This window comes from Lutra lutra, chromosome 1, assembly GCF_902655055.1.
Source record: "Lutra lutra chromosome 1, mLutLut1.2, whole genome shotgun sequence".
Lineage (NCBI taxonomy): Eukaryota > Metazoa > Chordata > Mammalia > Carnivora > Mustelidae > Lutra > Lutra lutra.
In genome coordinates, this window is record NC_062278.1 from 174,512,850 (window position 1) to 174,539,596 (window position 26,747).

The window sequence follows — 26,747 nt, forward strand, 5'->3', positions numbered from 1 at the left end:
GACCATTCACGCCTGAGAAAAGAAAACTGACATTGCTTATTAGTTCAAAATGACACTGCTGGCAAGCTTTACTTTCAAATGGAACAATTGCTTTCTAGTTAAAGGGGCTTTTCAAAAGGTCTAAAGATTTGCTGTCATGAAAATCTATGTTTTGCCACTCTCTCTCTCTTTCTTTTTTAAAGCAGTAACAGGCTACAACTACCAGAAAGTTATTCAATTTTTCGTGAAAATACTGGGATTATGATCACAATGTCTCTGTTTCAGGCTCCATGAAACTATAAATTTGGGTATCAATGGCCAGCTTTCTAATCAGACACTGTATCATTTTTGCTCTAGAACAGACCATTTCTCTATCACCCCTGGAACCTTACATAAGCTCCTTTCCCTCTCTAAATTCTCCTACACTTGGATAATTTTAAGTAGGTCTTCAGGATGCAGAGTACAAGTCTCCCAAAACATCTTCCATATTATTTACCATTGAATTTTGTCTCCCTACTATGACCTACTCTATGTTATGAGGTAGTATGAAATAGTTGTGATCCTGTGCTGTAATGTCCATCTCATTTTCTGTCTCTTTCACACACTATAAACATATGAGGTCACAGACTGTCTCTTATTCACTGTACACATAAACAGCTTATTAATATTTGCTGGCCAGACAGAATGATATAAGTCACAAAGATCACTACGAAACACAGAGAACTGAAAAAAATAAAAGGCAGATATTCATTATATTCAAATTCCTGTGATTATAAATATAAGCAACAACATATTCCTCTCTAGCACCCATGGCACATGTCATTTTAAAGACCTCTTAATTTACACTGTAGAAGAAAGTGATTATGTACATGGACTCTAAAGGGAGAGCTCAAAAACAAGAGAGAGGTAATAGGTTATAAGCCTAAGGCAAAAATGTATGAGTTGAAAATTAGAGATTTACAAAAGAGGAACACTTTGTATGTTTGTGTATATAAATACCTTCATGTACATCAAGGGTCTGCTGAACTTTTTCTTAAATGGCCAGATAATAAATACTTGGGGCATAACATCTCTGCTACATATTTTTTTCTTAATAATCCTATAAAAAATGTAAGAATCATTCTTAGCTTACAAGTTATAGGAAAACAGGCTACACCCTTGATTTGGCTCACAGATCATAGTTTGCCTACTCCAGACATAGTAGATTAACATTATTAATGTGGACACTTGAATTATTTGTTATTCTTTGCCTCGAAAAAGAAAATTGGCAGATATAAGTAATAACATTTTGCATCTGAAATTCTACATTAGAAAGCAACGGCCAGGGCGCCTGGGTGGCTCAGTGGGTTAAAGCCTCTGCCTTCGGCTCAGGTCATGGTCCCAGAGTCCTGGGATCGAGGCCTGCATCGGGCTCTCTGCTCAGCGGGGAGCCTGCTTCCTCCTCTCTCTCTCTGACTGCCTCTCTGCCTACTTGTGATCTATCTCGCTGTCAAATAAATAAGTAAAATCTTTAAAAAAAAAAAAAAGAAAGCAACGGCCAACCATATATCCAAATCAATTTGGAAATACCATTTTGAATAATGTTGATCTAGAATTCAGATAAACCTGAGTCCTTACATTAAATGCTGAAAAAGGAAAATAGTCAAGATAATTTAATCAGAACAATGTTGACCCAGTTACATATGTGTTGTGTTGGCAGATGGCAGTCTGTAAGAAATGGTCTGATTAATAAGGCCTGACATTTGGTAACACCAGGAACCCACATATCATAGAATGTGGAAAATATCTGAAGATGAAAACCCTTTTTATTAGGCCCAAGAAACCTCACTGAACTAGAAGAATCCTTTTTTAGAAAGTCTCATCACTACTGCCTGCTATGAAAGGTATCATACCCCATGTACAAATTTTGTGGGGTTTTTTTTGTTTGTTTGTTTTTTGTTTTTTTAGTTAGCTATTCTCTACAACAGAAAAGTGACTACTTTGAAAGGGAGGTAATTAATGCCCCTTTTCTTTTTTCCACCTCTAGAATTAATGTATTATACTCCTCCAAACAATGTGTGATTACCAGATTTTTAAAAAATTAACACAGTGTTACTATATCTTATAAATACCAAAAACAATATGTCTTTCCTCTTTGTGGCTTATTGAGTGAACTATCCATTTGCATGTTATTTTTAACTGCATCTTATAGGCTTAAGAAACATCAACTCACAAAGAGCACTTGAATAGAATGTATCTATCACCTCAGTAGCTCCAGACTAGCCAATAGTTGCACATTTTAAGTATAGAACAGGCAGTCTGTTAGAGAACTTCAGTTTTTCAAGAAATACTACAACATGGTTCTAAAATAACCCTTTAACTTTGCAGGAGGGAAATGTCTAGGGAAAAAACAAAAACAAAGAAACAAACAAAAAAAAACAGTGTTACCCACAGAATAAAAAAAAAAAAATAAAGTGGCTAAACAGAAATCAATCTGTCTTTTTTCCTTTTAGGTTGCTAAAATTGCTAAAGTGGTTAAGGTAGCATATAATTTTTCTTTTTGAAGAATTTTGTCCAGTCTGACAAGTAAATAAATGTTTTAACTCTCTTTCTCCTTTTATCACTGCAGAAAAAAAGAAGAAATGGAAAATAACTGCAGCATGTTTCTGACACAGAAGTTTCTTTCTCTACATGAAACACACAGTGAGAACACTTTATAGATGAATTGTGTCTTCGATTGAATAGAGAACAGTGCAATAGCTTCAGTTTTGTGGAATTGGATAATTTGTCACAGTTTCTGCCCTTGGAAAATAACAACCCAAAGGAAAACTAGTATAAGGGCATTCTTAAATACTGATAAAATACAAAACTGATATCAGAGTGCACATATGTATTTCAAAATGATATTTAAAAAAAATTACTAAGTCAGAAAGGTGTTATCATCACCAAGGAGTGCCTACAAAATTTCATGTTCCAATACATACCATTTCTCATATTTTAATATTACTTACCAAAAAGTCATTTTAAGATTGCTCCATAACACACTTCTAACAATCTAATTTTTATTATTACTTATTATACCACTAATTATTATTACTTTTGAAATTAATATGTACTATCAATAAAAGTAGGCTTTATGTATGATATCTATATCATATAAATTTATATATTTATATATAACATATATACTTACATAGTATATATGTACTATATTTAACTTCATTTTCCTCTCATACCTCAAAACCTGTAATAGGTCACCACAGGTAAAGAAGTATTTTAATATTAACTGCTGCTGTCACAGGGGTGAAAATTTAGAAGAGGTTAATCTACCTAAATCTGATAGAAAACATGACCAAGTGATGTCCATTAGGAATTATAGCAACAATTTCCAGTAAAAAAAACTTAGTTATTAAATACATATTTTTTCAAAACATGCAGAAAAAAATAATTTGTTTCAGAATGTTGCCAACCAGGTTTTCTAAAATCAAAACTGAAAATGATGCCAAAAATCATATTGATTTTTTTCATCCTCACTTAATAGAAAAATGCTACTGATAGTCATTTTCAATGCTTAAAACAATACTTTGAAAATGTATGATTTTGCTTTTAAAATCAATTCAGCTAAAAAGGATTCTGGTGAATTTTGGTACAAGAAATGTTCCATTTCCCTTCCTCCAAAAATTAGTAAAATAATAGGTTATAAGATCCAAAAGTCTGGGTTTGATAAGCAAAGGTTTTGGGATTTAAGTTACTCTAAAAAATAATTGTGCCTATAATTCAATGGATCATTCCAGTATCTCCTCAAGTTGCCATTTGGGCAATTTTTTTTTTTTTAAGATTTTATTTACTTATTTGAGAGACCAAGAGAAAGAATGAGTGAGAGAGAGAGAGTATGTACATGCACAGAGGGAGGGGGTAAGGAGAGGCAAACTCCCTGCTGAGCAGAGAGCCTGACACTGGGCTGGATCCCAGGACCCTGCGATCATGACCTGAGCTGAAGGCAGATGCTTAACTGACTGAGCTACCCAGGTGCCCACACTTGGGCATTATTAAGAGAAATTATAATTTTTCTCAATCCAACTAAAATTTAAAGATGAGGTATATATGTCTTCTTTGGGGAAGTATCTATTCATGTCTTCTGCCCATTTCTTGATTAGATTTTTGACAATTAAAAAATTAAAACAGCAAAAAAAAAAAAAAGAAGAAGAAGAAAAAAAAATGAGGTATATATACCTTTGTTAACTATTCATTGAATTTTGTTGGTCTCTGTCTCATATGCTAACACAAACTAATTAAATCTCTACCAATCTTGAAGGAAAAACTGGTATTCAATCATTTGCTCAATACCCTCTGGGTTGATACAACTCATTGTTTAATTTTCTCATTGCTAAAATTAACCCTGGGTCACTTCTTTTTGTGATGATTAAAATTATTTTTGAATATACTCATTAGGTATTTTCTAAATCTAGGAAACAAAACATTGACTTTTTTTTTTTTGCATTTATGAAACATCACTATTTTAGTTCTAATTATCAAACTAACAATTTATGCCCTAAATAATGCCAATGGAAAATATTGTTTCAAAAATATTAAATAGTCATCAGTAATTGATCTATGGCCACTTGTTAGGAACCAGGCAAACTGAGATTTAGCTTTTCCTAGTAAAAGGCATACGAAGATAAGAGATATATAATAATACAGGTCAGGCACATATTCTGTTCCAACAGGAGCAACAAGGGGTTTATTTTGTAGAAATCTTGCACCAGTTTCCCTCCACATTGTCTCAGAATTTTAGGTTATATAAGCTATTTTTCTTCCAAAGGGGCAAGAGGCTCCCAGGAATCCTATTGGTCCCAAGGGAAACAGTACACATTTCTCCTTTCCCCTAGTCCCCATCCATAACTGTCCTGGAATTTGATTTCTGGGTACAAGAGAGAAGATGATAAAATAAACAGACAGAACTTCATATTCTTCCCTTTTCCCAAACCCTTCAAATATAAAATCTTTCTTATGTTACTTCAATCAACTGATATCATCCCCATTTTTAGGACAGGTTAAAAATAAATAAGGTAGAGATTATTGAAAGAGAATCATAAACTAGACTTCATCCAGTTCAGTCTTCAATTATAAGAAATTTTCCATAAAATACTCATTATGGTACTGAGGCTCTCTGGATATCCCAAACAATTATTTAATTTTTCCTCCTGGAAAGCAAACAGGATTGGCCAAATAGTACTTTTTTTCCTTAAGGAAGAAGCACATGATTTGATGTGGATGCACATTTCAGAAAGATGTATCTTATGTATTGTCCCAAAGGAAAAGAACATGTAAGCTTTGTAGAATTCCTTTGAAAAACTCTCTTTGATTAGAAATGATGTTTTCTTCTTTTTAAAATATTTCTCATGCAGAATGAAGAAAAATCTGCCACCTAGGATATAAAATGTGTTAAGAGAGTTATGATTCTTTATCACCATGGGACTTTGAGAAATGTTAGGAATGGGGTCCTACCTCCTTCCCTTTGACCTTGGAACCCTATAAGACATATAAAGACTCCTCTCTAAGGCAGCTACCTCTGTGGTATCTACCTGTAATCATAAGAACAATGTAAGTTCTGGAGCTAAAATGACTGTAATAAGAGATCTCTCCTTCAAGCAGAGAGCTTATAGAAGTATGAAAATACCTATTTATTGCTTGGTGCTTTATTTGAAGGAAATATAAAGTCAATACAAAGCATATTCTAACATAATGAAAGGAAGCAGCCCCAAGTTTCCAGAAACTTAATACTTTATCTTTTTAAAACGAGGAAAAAGAAAGGAGAGGCCTTGCCAGGACAGCCCCCACATCTCCCCAAGTCTAGTGTATATCTCAATGACAAATTAAATCCTTTGTTTTAGAATTCAGTCTTTGTAAATTAAGTGTCTCTTATTTAATGCTAATGATTTACTATTTTCAATGTTAATAATTTACACAACCAAATGATACCTAAAATCAATTAATTTTATATGAGTGGAAAAAGTGTTTGCCTAGGTACTGGTCTGGAAATAATATTAGATAGTTACCTTTTTAAAATTATGAATCACACTTTTTTTAAAGAAACAGATTCTTTTTTTTAAAGATTTTTATTTATTTATTTGACAGAGGGAAAGATCACAAGTAGGCAGAGAGGCAGGCAGAAAGAAAGAGGAGGAAGCAGGCTCCCTGCTGAGCAAAGAGCCCAATGTGGGGCTTGATCCCAGGACCCTGAGATCATGACCTCAGCCAAAGGCAGAGGCTTAACCCACTGAGCCACCAAGGCACCCCCATACTTTTCTAATAAATATTTAAACTTCACTGTGCCAAAGATGTAATGTTTATTTTTTTTATTTTTTGTTAGTGAAGTCTGTTTTCTTCTTACTTGACAGGATGAAAAAACTGAACCACTCCAATTTATGACTCAGAAGCTAATCATTTTTAAAAGACAGTTTGAGATTATAGTTTCAAGTAGAATTCCTCTAAAAATAATGAGTAACAATCTCTCAGAACTAGCAATCTCTCAGAAACTAAAGAATATATTTTGGAGAATAGAAGCAACATGTGAATTTGCTTGGAAACAGTGATATTTTTCATTATTCTCAAACTAATTCTATTGTGCATCAGTGTCTGAAATTTTACGGAAAGGCTTGTGAAAAGACAAATTTTGATGATCAGAACAGCTAAAGAATTCTCCCTTTCACCTGGAAGATGTAATGTTCTTGGTGCTGAGACATAATATGAATCATTCATTTTTTTAATTCATCATTGTACTGGCAAAAGTTATTCTAGCTGCTTAAAATTAAATTCCAGAATTTGTCAGGGAAATTGGCAATATAAAAAATGAAATGTATTAAAGTCACATTATTGGGGCGCCTGGGTGGCTCAGTGGGTTAAAGCCTCTGCTTCGGCTCAGGTCATGATCCCAGGGTCCTGGGATCAAGCCCCACATCGGGCTCTCTGCTCAGCAGGGAACCTGCTTCCCATTCTCTCTCTGCCTGCCTCTCTGCCTGCTTGTGATTTCTGTTTGTCAAATAAATAAATAAAATCTTAAAAAAAAAAGTCACATTATTAAATATAGGGTTTGGGAGACACAACCTGATAGCAGTTCACATGAAAAAGGCATGTTCATTTGATCATGAAAGCTGTATACACCATTGGTGAGATGTGCTAATGCATAATTTTCACAAAAAGATAAAACCATGACTCTCATATGGATACAGAAATGAACATGTGTTAAAGATTTTATTTTACTCATGTGATAAAAGGAGACCAGGCACAGTGTGACTGACTCAAAAGAGCAAAAATTCATATCAACTAAAGGAATGTTGAGATGAATTGCAAATGGGGGCAAAACTGTTTTTTCCATAAGATATAAGGAGTCAATTAAAATCACTACTGGAGGGGTGCCTGGGTGGCTCAGTTGTTAAGCGTCTGCCTTTGGTTCAGGTCATGATCCTAGGGTCCTGGGAGCGAGCCCCGCATTGGGCTCCGTGCTTGGCAACAAGCCTGCTTCTCCCTCTCCTACTCCCCCTGCTGTGTTCCCTCCCTTCCTGTGTCTCTCTCTGTCAAATAATAAAATCTTAAAAAAAAAAAAAAAACCCTCTACTGGATAGAGAGGAACATATAAATCTCTCAGTCACCTACAACTTGCACGCAAAACAGTTAAAAGACAATGAATAAAACTAAAATTAGATAACCAGGAAGGGTAATCTAAACAGGATGCATATTTTCCCATTGAACATATTTTTTTCTACACGTTGCTAAACAAACAACCATAACTGAGACTGACATAATAGAAATAAAGGCTCAAGTTCCTAAGAACACTTAAGAACATAAGAATACACCTAAAATAAAACATGAATTCTAGAAGTACATTTTTTTAAAACAGAATTATCCATTCTTATGCCAGCCCAAAGACTATCTCTCACCCTGAGTCTTTGTTATTTCAGGCAAGAACAATAATGTCCATCCAGCTACTCAAGTCATCCAATGAGGGAGATATAATTCTTCTTTCAATCACCATCTACCCCAACTCTAAAATAAAACAATGCATTATCAAGTCCTCACAGCTGAATAACTTATCCTGAATTGATCTATTTTTTTAAAGATTGATTGATTGACTGATTGATTTTAGAGAGAGAGAGTGCATGAGTGCAAGAAGGGGGAGAAGCAGAGGGAGAGGGAGAGAATCCCAAGCAGACTCTGTGCTGAGCAAGAGCCTGATGTGAGACATATCCCATGACCCTAAGATCAAGACAAAGCCAAAACTAAGAGTCAGTCATCCAACAAACTGAGCCAGCCAAACATCCCTGAATTGTTCTATTTTTCAATGTCCTCTATACCAAACCCAGTGTGAAAATTATAACCTCTTCTTCTTCTTCTTTTATTTATTTTATTTATTTGTTTATTTATTTATTTATTTATTTATTTTTGTTTTATTGGATAACTTCAAATTAGTTTCTAGCCTCCACTCTTGCTTTTCTACAATTTATTGTCCAGAAAGCAGCCAATTTAATCTTTTAAAAATTGTTTATCTGATCAAGTCCCTCCATACTTAATACCAATAGATATCATTATGCTTTAGAATGAAATGCAAATCCTAACTATGCACTATAAGGACCCATACAACCTGACTCCCACCTTAGATCTCTAACTTCATTCTTCCCATTTACCTCCTTGGTCAACTTAGTCTGTATTTACTGAAATTCTCTTTATTTTTTGAACACACTAGCTTGGCTGCTACCTTTACACTAGCTATTTCCTTTATTTTCCTCTCCCTCTTGCCCTAGATTTTTAAATATCTAGCTTCCTTTTTGTCATTCAAAAGCAACTTCTTCAGTAAGGACTTCTTGCCCCATGCAATATAATGCTCCAGGAAATTCTATTTTATTTTTAAATCTTCTTTATAGAAACTTATTGCTGAATAAAATTTTAAATTATCCCCTTTCTTAACTATCACTTATCTCCCCTGCCCTAATATTCAAATTACCTAAGACCAGGGATCTTATCTTTCTGTTTATGGTTGCACATAAACACACAGAAAAAATCCTGTTAGTCATCAATCAGTATTAGTTGAATAAACTGAAGAATACTTCCACCCCACTGCCCTGGCAAGTAGTTAAACTCTATTTTTCTGGAGGATGATGAGTTAAAAGATCTATAATTCATGATAGGCAGATTCAGACTTACTAAAGGGAAGATTTAATGAATAATTCCAAAGATCTGCAGGTACAATTAGCTCTAGAACTAAAATAGGGAAATATAACTCAAATTATTGCCTTAGGTCTATTGGTTTCTAATTCAAGAGAGCCCAGAAGCTTATTTTAGGGTCATATTAAAGCTGGGGAATACCCTAGGTTTCCTGATAATGTGAAGAGAAGCCAGCATACCCAACAGTGAAAGCTGGAATCACTGACTATAGGCTGAGTATATACTGATAGAGCTGTATTACAAAATAAAAAGCTGAAACATCAGCTTTTTATTTTGTAATACATAATAATAGTTTTATATTCTTACTTATATTCTACTTAGGTATACATATCCCAGGAGATTATTTATAAGGATGTACTTTAAAAAACAAAATTATGTGCCAGTATGAGGCATTGTTGTCACTAAACCCACACTAGATCTTGACCTCTAATTCACCATTTAGTCTGTCTCAAAATACTCTCCTGTCCACTTTGTGAGTTAGAGGTACATGAAAAGAATTTTATTTTGCTGCTGGTAGTAGTAGTAGAAGTTACATTAGAAATGAATGAGATGGAAAGATTCTGTTGATTTGGTTTTACCCTGAAATGAGATCCACAAATGTACAGAACATCCTCAGGGTAGAAATGTATGCTGCCAATTAACAGTAATAAGGTAAGTTTACCTTATAAATGGTATTTGGAGAGTGTTCAATTTTTGACAAGTTACATCTCCAGCCAAAATATCATCAGATTCACTAAATCATTCAGATGTCTACTAAAAAGGTTGCTTCCTTCACCTCATTCTTCCTGCTTGACTGATGGTTCCCCATCCAGCCTAACCATTATCCTAAAATGTATGTTGGTTTAGGCAATAGCAGACCTTCACACTCATTTATTACGTTGCCTTTTGCCATAAATCCTTATTCTTCTTTGTTTCTAGAGAGAAAACATAAAGAAGATCCAATCAGAGATGAAGAACTCACTAACTGAAATTAATAATAGACTAGATGTAATAAGTAGTAGACTAGAGGAAGCAGAAGAACAGGTCAGGGACCTGGAGGACAGAATAATGTAAAGCAATCAAATTCACAGGAGAGAGAAAATGTAATAAAAATGAAAACAGACTTAGGGAACTCAATGACTCCATCAAGACTAATAACATTTGCATAATAGGGATCCCAGAAAGAGAAGAGAAAAGGGGACAGAAAGTTTATTTGAAGAAATAATAGCTGAAAACTTCCTGAATCTGGGGAAGGAAACAGAAATCCTAATCCAGCAAGTACAGAGAGCCCCCAACAAAATCAACCCAAGGAGGTCCCAACCAAGACACACACTAATTAAAATGTCAAAAAGCAATAATGAGAGAACTTTAAAAGCAGCAGGAGAAAAAAAATAGTTACATACAAAGGAAACCCCATAAGGCTATCAGCTGTTTTTTCATCAGAAATTTTATAGGCCAGATGTCAGGGGCATGATATATTCAAAGTGCTCCAACAAAAAAAACCTGTAGTCAAGAATACTTTACCTAGTAGGGCTATCATTCAGAATAGAAGGAGAAATAAATAATTTCCCAGAAAAACACAAGTTAAAAGAATTCATCCCCACTAAGCCAGCCCTACAAGAAATGTTAAAGAGGACTCTGAATGGAAAGGAAAGATCATAAATAGGAGTAAAAATGGTATAAGGCACAAAATCAGTATAATTAAGTATACCTACGAAAATAAGTCAGGGGATTAACAAAATAAGAGGATATTAAGTATGAAAATATATACATAAAATGTGTGTGAGGGTGGGAATGGAGAGAAGTAAAGAATGGGTTCAAACCTTAATGACCATCAACTTAATATAGACTGCTATATGGAGAAGATATTATATACAAATGTAATAACCACAAATCAAAACAAGTGATATGCAAAAAAAAAAAAAAAGAGAGAGAGAGAGAGAGAGAGAGAGATAGGAATCCAAGTACATTACTAAAGAAAGCCAGTAAACAGTGAGGGAAGAGAGCAAGAAAAGAAAAGAACAGAGAAGTATAAAAGCAACCAAAAAACAAATAACAAAATGGCAATAAATACATACCTACCAATAATAATTTTGAATGTAAATAGACTAAAAACTGCAGTCAAAAGACACAGGGTAAAGGAATGGATTAAAAAAGCAAAACCCAGGAGGGAGGAGTCAAGATGGCAGAGAAGTAGCAGGCTGAGACTACTTCAGGAAGCTGGAGATCAGCTAGATAGCTTATCTAAAGATTGCAAACACCTACAAATCCAACGGGAGATTGAAGAGAAGAAGAACAGCAACTCTAGAAACAGAAAATCAACCACTTTCTGAAAGGTAGGACTGGCGGAGAAGTGAATCCAAAGCGACGGGAAGATAGACCACGGAGGGGAGGGGCTGGCTCCCGGCAAGCGGCGGAGCAACGGAGCACAAAATCAGGACTTTTAAAAGTCTGTTCTGCTGAGGGACATCGCTCCAGAGGCTTAACCGGGGTGAAGCCCATGCAGGGTCATTGTGGCCTCAGGTCCTGCAGGGTCACAGAAGGATCGGGGGTGTCTGAGTGTCGCAGAGCTTACAGGTATTAGAACGGGGAAGCTGGCTACAGAGACAGAGCTGAGGAGTGAGCTCTAAGCTCGGGGTTACCTTGAACCGGTCAAGGCTCGGTCAGCTTGAAGCAGAACCAGAGGCAGGGTGACGGGAGTAATTGGGCGTTGTTCTCTGAAGGCGCACTGAGGAGTGGGGCCCAGGGCTCTCGGCTCCTCCGGGCCGGAGGCCGGGAGGCCACCATCTTCATTCCCGCCCTCCGGAACTCTATGGAAAGCCCTCAGGGAAAAAAGCTCCCAAAAGCAAACCCGAGCGGATTACTCATACCGGCCGGGTAAGGGCGGTGCAACTCTGCCTGGGGCAAAGACACTTGAGAATCACTACAACAGGCCCTCCCCGAGAAGGTCAACAAGAAACCCAGCCAGAACCAAGTTCACCTACCAAGAAGTGCAGTTTCAATACCAATACCAATAAGGAGAGCATCGGAATTCCAGAGTAGGAGAAAACAAAGCACGGAACTCATGGCTTTCTCCCCATGATTCTTTAGCCTTGCAGTTAATTTAATTTTTTTTTTCTTTTTCAATTTTTTTTCTCCTCTTCTGCTAAATTTTTTTAACTTTTACCCTTTTCTTTTTTTTTAACGTTCTTTAACTAGTTTATCTAATATATTTATATATATTTTTTCCTTTTAATATTTTATCTTTATTGGTTATCTTTTTTTAATTGATTTTTTTTTTCTGAACCTCTATTTATCCCCTTTCTCGCCCCTCACTATTTGGGATCTCTTCTGATTTGGCTAAAGCATATATTCCTGGGGTTGTTGTCACCCTTTTTATATTTTACTTGCTCCTTCATATACTCTTATCTGGACAAAATGACAAGGCGGAAAAATTCACCACCAAAAAAAGAACAATAGGCAGTACCGAAGGCTAGGGACCTAATCAATACAGACATTGGTAATATGTCATATCTACAGTTCAGAATGGTGATTCTCAAGGTTCTAGCCGGGCTCAAAAAAGGCATGGAAGATATTAGAGAAACCCTCTCAGGAGATATAAAAGCCCTTTCTGGAGAAATAAAAGAACTAAAATCTAACCAAGTTGAAATCAAAAAAGCTATTAATGAGGTGCAAACAAAAATGGAGGCTCTCACTGCTAGGATAAATGAGGCAGAAGAAAGAATTAGCGATATAGAAGACCAAATGACAGAGAATAAAGAAGCTGAGCAAAAGAGGGACAAACAGCTACTGGACCACGAGGGGAGAATTTGAGAGATAAGTGACACCATAAGACGAAACAACATTAGAATAATTGGGATTCCAGAAGAAGAGGAAACAGAGAGGGGAGCAGAAGGTATGTTGGAGAGAATTATTGGAGAGAATTTCCCCAATATGGCAAAGGGAACAAGCATCAAAATCCAGGAGATTCAGAGAACCCCCCTCAAAATCAATAAGAATAGGTCCATACCCCGTCACCTAATAGTAAAATTTACAAGTCTTAGTGACAAAGAGAAGATCCTGAAAGCAGCTCAGGAAAAGAAGTCTGTAACGTACAATGTTAAAAATATTAGGTTGGCAGCAGACTTATCCACAGAGACCTGGCAGGCCAGAAAGAGCTGGCATGATATATTCAGAGTACTAAATGAGAAAAACATGCAGCCAAGAAATACTATATCCAGCTAGGCTATCTTTGAAAATAGAAGGAGAGATTAAAAGCTTCCAGGACAAACAAAAACTGAAAGAATTTGCAAATACCAAACCAGCTCTACAGGAAATATTGAAAGGGGTCCTCTAAGCAAAGAGAGACCCTCAAAGTAGTAGATCAGAAAGAAACAGAGACAATATACAATAACAGTCACCTTACAGGCAATACAATGGCACTAAATTCATATCTCTCAATACTTACCCTGAATGTTAATGGGCTAAATGCCCCAATCAAAAGACACCGGATATCAGAATGGGTAAAAAAACAAAACCCATCTATATGTTGCCTACAAGAAATTCATCTTAAACCCGAAGACACCTCCAGATTTAAAGTGAGGGGGTGGAAAAGAATTCACCATGCTAATGGACATCAGAAGAAAGCAGGAGTGGCAATCCTTATATCAGATCAATTGGATTTTAATCCAAAGACTATAATAAGAGATGAGGAAGGACACTATATCATACTCAAAGGATCTGTCCAACAAGAAGATCTAACAATTTTAAATATCTATGCCCCTAACGTGGGAGCAGCCAACTATATAAACCAATTAATAACAAAATCAAAGAAACACATCGACAATAATACAATAACAGTAGGGGACTTTAACACTCCCCTCACTGAAATGGACAGATCATTCAAGCAAAAGATCAACAAGGAAAAAAAGGCCTTAAATGACACACTGGACCAGATGGACATCACAGATATATTCAGAACATTTCATCCCAAAGCAACAGAATACACATTCTTCTCTAGTGCACATGGAACATTCTCTAGAATAGATCACATCCTCGGTCCTAAATCAGGTCTCAAACGTTATCAAAAGATTGGAATCATTCCCTGCATATTTTCAGACCACAATGCTCTGAAGCTAGAACACAATCACAAGAGGAAATTTGGAAAGAACCCAAATACATGGAGACAAAACAGCATCCTTCTAAAGAATGAATGGGTCAACCAGGAAATTAAAGAAGAATTGAAAAAATTTATGGAAACAAATGATAATGAAAACACAACGGTTCAGAATCTGTGGGACACAACAAAGGCAGTCCTGAGAGGAAAATATATAGCGGTACAAGCCTTTCTCAAGAAACAAGAAAGGTCTCAGGTACACAACCTAACCCTACACCTAAAGGAGCTGGAGAAAGAACAAGAAAGAAACCCTAAACCCAGCAGGAGAAGAGAAATCATAAAGATCAGAGCAGAAATCAATGAAATAGAAACCAAAAAAAAAAAAAAAAAGAACAAATCAACGAAACTAGGAGCTGGTTCTTTGAAAGAATTAATAAGATTGATAAACCCCTGGCCAGACTTATCAAAAAGAAAAGAGAAAGGACCCAAATGAATAAAATCATGAATGAAAGAGGAGAGATCACAACGAACACCAAAGAAATACAGACAATTATAAGAACATACTATGAGCAACTCTATGCCAACAAATTTGACAATCTGGAAGAAATGGATGCATTCCTAGAGACATATAAACTACCACAACTGAACCAGGAAGAAATAGAAAGCCTGAACAGACCCATAACCAGTAAGGAGATTGAAACAGCCATCAAAAATCTCCAAACAAACAAAAGCCCAGAGCCAGACGGCTTCCCGGGGGAATTCTACCAAACATTTAAAGAAGAACTAATTCCTATTCTCCTGAAACTGTTCCAAAAAATAGAAATGGAAGGAAAACTTCCAAACTCATTTCATGAGGCCAGCATCACCTTGATCCCAAAACCAGACAAGGATCCCATCAAAAAAGAGAACTACAGACCAATATCCTTGATGAACACAGATGCAAAAATTCTCGCCAAAATACTAGCCAATAGGATTCAACAGTACATTAAAAGGATTATTCACCACGACCAAGTGGGATTTATTCCAGGGCTGCAAGGTTGGTCAACATCCGCAAATCAATCAATGTGATACAACACATTAATAAAAGAAAGAACAAGAACCATATGATACTCTCCATAGATGCTGAAAAAGCATTTGACAAATACAGCATCTTTTCCTGATCAAAACTCTTCAAAGTGTAGGGATAGAGGGCACATACCTCAATATTATCAAAGCCATCTATGAAAAACCCACCGCAAATATCATTCTCAATGGAGAAAAACTGAAAGCTTTTCCGCTAAAGTCAGGAACACGGCAGGGATGTCCGTTATCACCACTGCTATTCAACATAGTACTAGAAGTCCTAGCCTCAGCAATCAGACAACAAAAGGAAATTAAAGGCATCCAAATCGGCAAAGAAGGAGTCAAACTATCACTCTTCGCAGATGATATGATACTATATGTGGAAAACCCAAAAGACTCCACTCCAAAACTGCTAGAACTTGTACAGGAATTCAGTAAAGTGTCAGGATATAAAATCAATGCACAGAAATCAGTTGCATTCCTCTACACCAACAACAAGACAGAAGAAAGAGAAATTAAGGAGTCCATCCCATTTACAATTGCACCCAAAACTATAAGATACCTAGGAATAAACCTAACCAAAGAGACTAAGAATCTATACACAGAAAACTATAAAGTACTCATGAAAGAAATTGAGGAAGACACAAAGAAATGGAAAAATGTTCCATGCTCCTGGATTGGAAGAATAAACATTGTGAAAATGTCTATGCTACCTAAAGCAATCTACACATTTAATGCAATTCCTATCAAAGTACCATCCATTTTTTTCAAAGAAATGGAACAAAGAATCCTAAAATTTATATGGAACCAGAAAAGACCTCGAATAGCCAAAGGAATATTGAAAAAGAAAGCCAAAGTTGGTGGCATCACAATTCCGGACTTCAAGCTCTATTACAAAGCTGTCATCATCAAGACAGCATGGTACTGGCACAAAAACAGACTCATATATCAATGGAACAGAATATAGAGCCCAGAAATAGACCCTCAACTCTATGGTCAACTCATCTTCGACAAAGCAGGAAAGAATGTCCAATGGAACAAAGACAGCCTCTTCAATAAATGGTGTTGGGAAAATTGGACAGCCACATGCAGAAAAATGAAATTGGATCATTTCCTTACACCACACACGAAAATAGACTCAAAATGGATGAAGGATCTCAATGTGAGAAAGGAATCCATCAAAATCCTCGAGGAGAACACAGGCAGCAACCTCTTCGACCTCAGCCGCAGCAACATCTTCCTAGGAACATCGCCAAAGGCAAGGGAAGCAAGGGCAAAAATGAACTATTGGGATTTTATCAAGATCAAAAGCTTTTGCACAGCAAAGGAAACAGTGAACAAAACCAAAAGACAACTGACAGAATGGGAGAAGATATTTGCAAATGACATATCAGATAAAGGGTTAGTGTCCAAAATCTATAAAGAACTTAGCAAACTCAACACCCAAAGAACAAATAATCCAATCAAGAAATGGGCAGAGGACATGAACAGACATTTCTGCAAAGAAGACATCCAGATGGCCAACAGACACATGAAAAAGTGCTCCACATCACTCGGCATCAGGGAAATACAAATCAAAACCACCATGAGATATCACCTCACACCAGTCAGAATGGCTAAAATTAACAAGTCAGGAAATGACAGATGCTGGCAAGGATGGGGAGAAAGGGTAACCCTCCTACACTGTTGGTGGGAATGCAAGCTGGTGCAGCCACTCTGGAAAACAGCATGGAGGTTCCTCAAAATGTTGAAAATAGAACTACCCTATGACCCAGCAATTGCACTGCTGGGTATTTACCCTAAAGATACAAACGTAGTGATCTGAAGGGGCACGTGCACCCGAATGTTTATAGCAGCAATGTCTACAATAGCCAAACTATGGAAAGAACCTAGATGTCCATCAACAGACGAATGGATAAAGAAGATGTGGTATATATACACAATGGAATACTATGCAGCCATCAAAAGAAATGAAATCTTGCCATTTGCGATGACGTGGATGGAACTAGAGGGTATCATGCTTAGCGAAATAAGTCAATCGGAGAAAGACAACTATCATATGATCTCCCTGATATGAGGGAGAGGAGATGCAATATGGGGGGTTAAGGGGGTTGGAGAAGCGTAAATGAAACCAGATGGGATTGGGAGGGAGACAAACCATAAGTGACTCTCAATCTCACAAAACAAACTGAAGGTTGATGGGGGGAGGGGGATTGGGGGGGTGGGGTTATGGACATTGGGGAGGGTATGTGCTATGGTGTGTGCTGTGAAGTGTGTAAACCTGGCGATTCACAGCCCTGTATCCCTGGGGATAAAATATATTATATGTTTATAAAAAATAAAATTAAAAAAAAAAAAAAGCAAAACCCATCCGTGTGCTTCTTATAAGGGAATCGTTTCTCTAAAAACACACATAGATTAAAAGTAAAGGGAGGGAAAAGCATTTATCATGCAAATCAAAGTGAAAAGAAAGCCAAGGTAACAAAACTTATATTGGACAAAATAGACTTTATTTTTTCTTTTGTTTCATGTTTGTTTAATTTTATTTTATTTAAATTCAATTAATTAACATATAATGTATTACTAGCTTCAGAGGTAGAGTTCAGTGATCCACCAGTTGCATATAATACCCAGTGCTCATTACATCACATGCCCTCCTTAATGCCCACCACCCAGTTATCCCATCCCCCCTACTCCCCTCCCCTCCCCTCAAACAATCTTGTTTGTTTTCCATAGTTAAGAGTCTCTTATTGTTTGTCTCCCTCTCTGATTTCATTTTATTTTATTTTTCCCTCCCTTCCACTACAAGCCTCTGTTTTGTTTCTTAAACTCCATATATGACTGAAATCATATGATTTCATATCATATCAAATCAATGATAATTGTCTTTCTCTAATTGACTTATTTCACTTAGCATAATAACCTCTAGTTCCATCCACATCATTGCAAATGGTAAGATTTCATTTTTTTGATGGATGAGTAATATTCCATGGTGTATATACCCACATCTTCCTTATCCATTCATTTGTAAATGAATATCTCAAAACAGACTTAAAGACTTATTTATTTATTTATTTATTTATTTTAGAAACAGGGAGAGAGATTGAGAGAGCACACATGGGGCAAGGGACAGTGGGAAAGGGAGAGAATCGCAAGCAGACTCCTTCCTGTGTGCATAGCCCAAAGCAGGTCTTTATCCCACGATCCTGAGATCATGACTCCAGATGAAATCAAGAGTCAAACACTTAATTGACTGAAACCTGGATAAAACAGACCATAAAACAAAGACTGTAACAGGAGACAAAGAAGGACATGATATAATCATAAATGAAACAATCCAACAATAAGATATAACACTTATAAATGCTTATGTACCAAAATACATAAGTCAGCTAATAACAAATATAAAGGAACTAATTCATAGTGATAAATTATTAGGAGGCTTTAATACCCCACTTAAATCAACAGACAGATCATCCAAACAGAAAATAAAACAAAACAAAAACACAGTACCATTAAACAACATATTGGACCAGATGAATTAAGAGATATATTCAGAATATTACAAACTAAAACAGCAGAATACACATTCATTTCAAGCACACACAAAATATTCTCCAGAATAAATCACATATTAGGGTACAATACATGTCTAAACAAATTCAACAAAATCAAAGTCATACAATGTATCTTTTTCAACCACGACACTATGAAACTAGAAATCAACCACAAGAAAAAATCTGGAAAGAACACAAATACATGGAGGCCAAACAACATGCTACTGAATAATTATTGTGACAACCAAGAAATTAAAGAGGAAATAAAAAAATACATGGAAAAAAATGAGAATGAAAACACAAAGATCCAAAATCCTTGGGATGGGGCAAAAGCTGTTTTAAGAGGAAAGTTTATATAGGTCTACCTCAAGAAGCAAAAAAAATATCAAATGAACAGCCTAAACTTATACATAAAGAAGCTAGAAAAAGAACAAACAAAATCCAAAACCAGAAGAAGGAAGAAAATAACAGAGTAGAGAAGAAATAAATGAAATAGAAACTAAAATAATAAAACAGAAAATGAAACCAGGAGCTGGTTCTTTGAAAAAAATCAACAAAATTGATAAACCTCTAGCCAGACTCATAAAAGAGAGAGAGAAAAAGAACTCAAAAATATCAGAAATGAAAGAGATGAAATAACAACTGACACCACAGAAATACAAAGAATTATAACAGAGTATTATGAAAAACTATATGGCAACAAATCAGACAGCCTAGAATAAATGGATAAGTTTCCAGAAACATATAACCTCCCAAAATGGAATCAGGAAGAAACAGAAAAATTTGAACATACTTATTACCAGCAGTGAAACTGAATTGGTATTCAAGAAACTCCCAACAAACATAAGTTCAGGAACAGATAGCTTCACAAGTTAATTATCCAAACATTTAATGAACAGTTAATTCCTATTCTTCTCAAACTATTCTAAAAAACAGAAAAGGAAAGAAAGCTTCTAAACTCATTCTATGAGGCCAGTATTCTCCTGATACCAAACCCAGATACACTACAAAAAAAGAGAACTACAGGCCAATATCTCTGATAAACACAGGTGCAAAAGTCCTCAACAAAATATTAGCAAACCAAACCCAACAATACATTTTTTAAAAATCACTCACACAGGGACGCCTGGGTGGCTCAGTTGGTTAAGCAGCTGCCTTCGGCTCAGGTCATGATCCCGGCATCCTGGGATCGAATCCCACATCGGGCTCCTTGCTTGGCAGGGAGCCTGCTTCTCCCTCTGCCTGCCACTCTGTCTGCCTGTGCTCACTCTCGCTTCTCTCTCTATGACAAATAAATAAATAAAATCTTAAAAAAAAAAAAAATCACTCACACAATCAAGTGGGATTTATTCCTGGAATGTTCAGGAGTTTCAATATTCATAAGCCAGCCAACATGAAACATTACATAAATAAGATAAAGGATAAAAGCCATATAATCATTTCAAAAGATACAGAAAAAGCATTTTCAAAGTTCAACATTCGTTCACAATAATACTCTCAACAAAGGTTTAGAGGGAACATACCTCAACTTAATAAGGGCCATATATGAAAAACCCACTGCTAATATTAAACTCAATAGGGAAAAAAGAGCTTTTTCCCTAAGGTCAGGAACAAGACAAGAATGTCAACTCTCAACATAACACTAGAAGTCCTAGACATAGCAGACAAAAATAAATAAATAAAAGGCATCCAAATTGGTAAGGAAGAAGTAAAAGTTTCACTATTTGCAGAAGACATGGTATTGTATATAAGAGCCCTAAAGATTTCTCCAAAAAAGATTCTAGAAATGATAAATTAATTCAATAAGGTCACAAGATACAAAATCAATATACAGAATCTAGTGCATTTCTATACACTAACAATGAAAAAGCAGAAAGAGAAATTAAGAAAATAATCGCATTTACAACTGCACCAAAAGTAATAAAATACCTAGGAATAAACTTAACCAAAGAGGTGAAAGACCTATATTCTGAAAACTGTAATACACTGATGAGAGAAATTGAAGATGGCACAAACAAACCAAAGATATTCATGTTCATGGATTGAAGAACAAATATTGTTAGTTAATAGTATGGGCACTACCCAAAGCAATCTCTAGATTTAAAATATCAACAGCATTTTTCACCAACTACAACAAATAATCCTCCAATTTTCATGCAACCATATAAAACCCCAAATAGCCAGAACAACAGTGAAAAAGAAAAGCAAAACTAGAGGTATCACAATTACAGGTTTTGAGATATACTACAAATCCACAGTAATCAAAATAGGATGGTGCTGGCACAAAAACAGACACATAGATCAATGGAATTTATAAAGTGCCCAGAAATAAAACCATGATTATATGGTTAATTAATCTTTGACAAAGGAGGCAAGAACATACAAGGGGAAAAAGACAGTCTCTTCAACAAATGGTGTTGGGAAAATTAGACAGATACATGCACAAGAACGAACTTGGACCACTTTCTTACACCATTCACAAAAATAAAGTCAAAATGGATTAAGGATCTAAATATGAGACCTGAAATGATAAAAACCCTACAAGGGAACACAGGCAGTATTTTCTCTGACACTGGCCATAGCAACATTTTTAAAAAATGTTTCCTGAGACAAGAAAACAAAAACAAAAACAAACTATTGGGACTACATCAAAATAAAAAATGTCTATACAGCAAAGGACATAATCCACAAAACTAAAAGACAACCTCCTGAACAAAAGAAGATATTTGCAAGCAACATAGTCAATAAAAGGTTATTATCTAAAATATACAAAGAATTTGTACAACTCAAAACCAAAAACCCAAATAATCTAATTTTAAAAATGGACAAACGAATGATATTTCTCCAAAATCTATTGGAGAAGACATACAGATGACCAACAAACACATGAAAAGATGCTCAACATCACCCATCATCAGGGAAATGCAAATCAAAACCACAATGAGATATCACTTGATATTTGTAAACATGCCAAATATCAAAGCAGAAGTGTTGGCAAGGATATGGAAAAAAAGGAACCCTCATGCATTGATGGTGGAAATGCAAACTGGTGCAGCCACTGTGGAAAACAGCATGGCAGTTCCTCAAAAAATTAAAACTAGAATTACCATATGATTGACTAATTCCATGAAAACAGTAGTTCGAAAGGATATATGCATCTCTATGTGTACTGCAGCATTATTTACAATAGCCTAATTATAGAAGCAGCTCAACTGTCCTCCAACAGAGGAATAAAGAGGTAGTATACATATAAAATTTAATACTACTGAGCCATAAAAAAAAGGATATCTTGCTTTTTTCAACAACATGGGTGGAACTAGAGAGAATAATGCTATGTGAAATAAGTCAGAGAAAGACAAATATCATATAATTTCACTCTCATGTGGAAATTAAGAAAGAAAACAAATTAACAAGGAAGAAAACAAACCAAGCAAAAAACAGACTCTTAACTACAGAGAACAAACTGATGGTTACCAGAGGGGAGGGTGGTAGGGGTATGCGTGAAACAGGTGAAGGGGATTAAAAGTCCATTAAGATTCATTAAGTTCATTATAGTCCTTAAAATGACTATTTCAGGATATTATTTTTTAAAAGTATTTTAAAGAAGCCCTTGGGGATTAAAAAGTACCCTTATCATGATGAGCACTGAGTAATGTATAGAATTTTTAAACCACTATACTGTATACCTGAGACTAATACAATACTCTATGTTAACTATACTGGACAAAAATAATAAAAAACAAAAGAAAAAAAGTCTTTGCCAATCATATCTCGTCATGGTAATCTAGAAGGATGTAACTGAGAGAGTAGTTAGAAAAGGTAACCAAAGAGAGGTTAAGTTAAAGGCAATAATTAACTTCAAACTCTTCATTTCTCCTATGACAGGATTTTTCAACCTCTGCACTACTGACACTTAAGACCAGTTTTTTGCTGTTGTTGATTTGTTTGTTTAATGTGGGTTGATATCCTATAGATCATATAATGCTTAGTGGTATCCCTGGACTTTACCAACTAGAAGCCAGTAGATCTCCTTCTCTAGTCCTGACAATCAAAAATGTTTTAAGACATTGTCATGTATCCCCTATCAAAATCACTCGCAGATGAGAACCACTGGAAAACAGTATGGAGGTTCCTCATAAAGTTGAAAATAGAGCGACCCATGACCTAGCAAGCACTACTGGGTATTTACCCTAAAGATACAAATGTAGTGATCCAAAGGGGCACGTACACCCGAATGTTTAAAGCAACAATGTCCACAATAGCCAAACTATGGAAAGAACCTAGATGTCCATCAACAGATGAATGGATAAAGAAGATGTGGTATATACATACAATGTAATACCACGCAGCCATCAAAAAAACAAAATCTTGGAATTTGTAACAATGTTGCAAACTAGAACTAGAGGGTATTATGCTAAGTGAAATAGGTCAATCAGAGAAAGACAATTATCATATGACCTCTCTGATATAAGGAATTTGAGAGGCAGGGCGGGGGGGTCTTGGGGGGCTGGGAGGGAAAAAAATGAAACAAGATGGGACCAGGGAGGGAGACAAACCATAAGAGACTCTTAATCTCAGGAAACAAAGTGAGGGTTGCTGGGGCGGGGGGGCAGGGAGGGATAGGGTGCCTGGGTTATGGAGATTGGGGAGGGTATGTGCTATGGTGAGTGCTGTGAATTGTGTAAGATTGATAATTCACAGACCTGTACCCCTGAAGCAAATAATATATTATATGTTAATAAAAAAAAAGAAAGAAAATATCTTCATCATTTCATATCATACCCCTAACACAATGAATCATCTAAAGAAGTAAATATTCCTGGTATTTCAAGTCATTATTGAAAAATTAAAAACAGGGCACCTGGGTGGCTCAGCTGGTTAAGCATATGCCTTCAGCTCAGGTCATGACCCCAGAGTCCTGGGGTCAAGTCCCACATCAGGCTCACAGCTCAGCAGGGAGTCTTCTCCTCCCTCTGCCCCTACCTCTACCCCCAGAGCTTGTGTGCTGACATGCTTTCTCTCTCTCTCTTTCTTAAAAATAAATAAATTCTTTAAAAATAATTAGAAGCAAAAGAAGCTGGAATATGAGTTCCAGAATTACAAAGATTTGGGGAACATCAGAGATGACCCAGTCCAACTCTCATTATTGATCAAAGAAATAAATTTTAGAAAACTATGCCCATGACCAAATGATAAGTAGTTCTGACAGTTGAGCCTACGTAATTTGCCTCTAATTATTGTTTACTTTTCTCTGCCCCTACCATTATAACACACTGTTCTCTACATCTTTCTGTATTGAGTCATCCATAGTCATCACATAACTAAAAAGTGTAGTGAGGTGATTTAATTTTTCTAACAAGCAGGTTCTCACCAAAATTACCTAGGCATCATGGGCAGGACAGAAGAAAAGTTAACATTTATTACCTACTGTGTGCCAGGTATTTGGCTATGCAATCTATATGAAAGTATTCCATTTAATTCCAGTAATTAATTAATGATCCCATTTAATCACCAAAATGATGGCAATGTATGAACTAAGCATGAACACTCTTTTATTCAGGGTTTACCTGTAAAGAATAGCATCTTTCTTTTCTACCCTAAGAAGAAAAAGCTTATAATCATATGGAGATGAAGCAATAGACTATAGAATGAGGTTCTGGCCATTCCAGGCTGCCACCACGGGGAATGACCCTGAAACAGTTAGGAAGCAGCTCCTCAAATCAAGAAACCTCACCACAGTTGGTAGCTCCAGGACCAAATGAGCCACCTCTGCCAGGATCTGCACCAGAAAAACAGAACTCAAATTCCAAATCCAAGTCACAAATAATAAGTGTATGTGATCTGCAAAACTGGGGAGCAGAGAATTTACTGTAAAGGCTAGAAAGATAAGATGTTTGAAAAGACAGTCAAAATAGATTATTGCAAAAGCTTAAAACTTAGCACTATCACTTTTTAGATCAGGCATTTTTTCTGTATCTCAGTAACTTCTAGAAAGCTACAAATTATTTTTAAACCACATTTTATCTTTTGCGATCAAACACCAAAAGGTATAACATCACTGCAATACTGTAGTTTGTAAGAAAAATATGTATTTGGTTATTTAGATAACCAAAATATATTTAACATATATATTTCATTCTCTGGCTGGGTCACAACTCCCCAAAAGCTTGGAATTTCCTAAGTGTTAGAAGTGATAAATGTGTCTTTGTAATATTAATGAGGTACCTTTGGCAATGTACCTAAGGATGGGGGCTGGTTGCAGTGGAACCAACCAAGTGATTAAAGGATTGGAATATTCAATCCCATCCCCAATCCCTAGAGAGGGGAAATTGGCTTGAGGTTGAATCAATCATCAATGGCCAATGATTTAATCAATCATGTCTATGTAATGAAGCATCCATTAAAACCCAAAGGGCAGGGTTTGGAGAACTTCTGGATTGGTGAATACATGGAAGTTTGGGGAGAGTGGCATACTTGAAGAGGGCATGAAAGATCCCTGCCCTTTCTCCCTGTGGTGCCCTATACAAATCTCCCATCTGGCTGTTCTTGAATTATATCATTTTAAAACAACCCATGATCTATGTTTCTCTTACTTCTCTGAGCCACTCTAACAAATTAATTGAATCCAAGCAGGGGGTCCTAGGAACCTACAATGTATAGCTGGTTGGTCAGAGGCACAGGTGACAACATGGACTCAACACAGACCTGCTATTGGTGTCTGAGGTGGGGGCTAGGGGCAGTCTTGTAGTACTGAACTCAACCTGAGGGACTGGACACTATTTCCAGGTAGATAGTGTTAGAGTTGAGTTGAATTTAGCTGACATCTGAGAATTGCTTTGTGGTTTGGGAACTCCCCACCCCAAACCAATACACATGTATTAGAACTGGGTCCAGATTATTTAATCACTTCTAAAGTAAAAAAATGAAATTAATTCAAAGACAATATCAGATCAAAAGTCAGAGTTGGAGAGGAAGGGTTCTCTAAAAATTATAATCTGGAAAAAAAAGTAAAAGGTGTTTATTATCTGACCTAATGTCAGGTTAATATAAGTCTAACTTCTGGAAATAACTTGCAATTGCAATCTTTTTTTTAAACGTTTTATTTTATGCTTTTACTAAAATGAATAAAGTAAGAAGTTGGGTTTTGGATAGCTGCCATCCATACTAAAATGAACAGTAATTAAACTTGTTATTAGTGTTTTTAAGAGCATGCTAATGTTACTCATTAAAGACTAGATGGATGTTTTTCAGCCCATGTTCCATGGTGGTTGCATTTTATTATGTGGATTTGGGCCCGGACGTTGGCAAATGACACGAACTATCCTCCCTGAATACTCATGGAAATGAAATGTGTGTACCCAGAGGCAATCTGAGTGAGCAAAGTCTGGCACTTAATGAAATCAACAAAGAGCCTATTTATCAGGGGTAACTTTAAGTTTGTGTAAATGATACTCACCTCCATAAGGATGATGAGGTGATTTTATCACCAGTGATTTTATATTTGGAAGAGGTGATTAAATACCACTGGTCAGCTGCTCCCATTAAGGGAGAATATTTTTACTTTCATCCTTGCAACAAAGCTAAGGTTTATGCTTCATTAGGGAGTCTATAGTGACCAGATGATGTTTCATTTGCAGTTCTACTATCCATCACTAGGTTTAGAATTTTCAGTTCAAATTGAGCACAATCTACTTTTTCAGATTACTTCTAGTTCACTATTTAGTGTGTGTTTCCTCAGCATTTTTCTCAGTGGAGCTCATACTGTTTATATTTCCAGAACTTTTTAAGGCTCATTCTTGAATGAAGATTAGTAAAAAGCCATTTGCATTTCCTCCAAAGAGTGGCTATAAGATGAATAATGGATCTGGGAGCCT

At 36.0% G+C, this 26,747-nt stretch overlaps 1 long non-coding RNA gene across 2 annotated transcripts in view; it reads right to left on the bottom strand.

The window, feature by feature from the left end:
- Positions 1 to 26,747, bottom strand: part of LOC125088379 (uncharacterized) — a 104,670-nt gene that overhangs the window by 18,174 nt on the left and 59,749 nt on the right. The window contains exon 4 of one of the 2 annotated variants that reach the window (XR_007123702.1): positions 18,437 to 18,576. The exons of the other annotated variant lie outside the window; for it this stretch is intronic. This is a non-coding gene — a long non-coding RNA (uncharacterized LOC125088379). Of the gene's footprint in view, positions 1 to 18,436; positions 18,577 to 26,747 lie in introns of those variants that run through there. 2 annotated transcript variants of the gene reach the window in all.